The following is a 1,360-nucleotide window of genomic DNA, read 5'->3' as shown; positions in this document are numbered from 1 at the left end:
AAGGGAAAAACACACCTGGGCCACACTGTCAGGCGAAAAGTCAAGCCAATCGTCCAGATTCGCCTCCCACCCCCGTGTGCTCGGCCACCACCCTGCCGATCCCGGCGCCGCCCATCGCCCACCACAGCTAGATAGGCCATTCCCCGCCGGAAAAGAGAAGAGGTTTTGCCGCAGCAGCCTCTCCACCACCGTTCGGGCGATTTTCTTGGCGTTTCGGCTGCGCAAGGCAGTGTACCGGTGGGTGTGCGCCTACCACGCCCGAATGGTGTTCCGAGATTTGCCTGCTCGGCAATGGACTCGGACGATGAGGAGGCGCTCGCCACGCTGCTGGAGGAGGAAGCCGATGCCGACGTCCAGGAAGAGGAACATCTCATGGTCCTCGCCGCCCTCGCCGACCTGCTCACGAGCAATGAAAAGCCGCGGCGAGGTGGCTCGACGCCGGGGCAGATGAAAGCAAAGAACCGGCATCGTCTGGAAGGCTACTGCATGCTCTACTCCAACTACTTCGCTCGCGCTCCACTGCACGACGACAAAGTATTTCGGCGTCGTTATCGGATGAGCCAAAAGCTTTTCCTCAGGAATGTGAATTCCATTCGAGAGTTCGGCATTCAAGTGCAAGAAGGATTGCATCGGCAAACTTGGATTCACCTCAATCCAGAAGTGCACGACAGCGATGAGGATGCTTGCATATGGAGCTCCCGGTGATTCACTCGCCGACTATGGGCACATGCATGGCTGAGTCCACCACCATTGAGTGTTTCTACAAGTTCTGAAAGGCAATGGTGGCAGTGTTTGGACAGTAATACTTGCGAACACCCAATGCAGAAGACACTGCTCGGATCCTAGCACAGATGCAGCAAGAGGATTTCCTGGATGCTTGGAAGCATCAACTACATACATTGGAAATGGAAAACTACCCGTTTGCTTGACAGGGGATGTACAAAGGCGCCAAAGGCAGTTGCAGTGTGGTACTTGAGGCGGTGGCCACATAGGACCTCTAGATTTGGCACTCCTTCTTTGGTATGCCAGGAACTCACAATGACATCAACGTGCTGCAGTGCTCCCCTGTCTTTGCCAAGCTTGTTGAAGGTCATTCTCCTCCCATGAACTTCGAGGTCAATGGGCGACACTTCAATAAGGGGTACTACCTAGCTGATGGCATCTATCCGAGATGGTTGACATTTGTGAAGACTATCTCAAACGCTGTGCCAGGAGGAAAGAAGTCCCACTTTGCCAAGGTTCAGGAGGCTTGCAGGAAGGATGTCGAGTGGGCATTTGGTGTGCTCTAATCTCGATTTGCTGTAGTCCGGTACCCTGCTCAGACCTGGTCGAAAGATCAAATGTGGGAGATCATGACTTG

Source organism: Triticum dicoccoides, chromosome 4B, assembly GCF_002162155.2.
Source record: "Triticum dicoccoides isolate Atlit2015 ecotype Zavitan chromosome 4B, WEW_v2.0, whole genome shotgun sequence".
NCBI lineage: Eukaryota > Viridiplantae > Streptophyta > Magnoliopsida > Poales > Poaceae > Triticum > Triticum dicoccoides.
Note: the sequence above shows the minus strand (reverse complement) of the source record.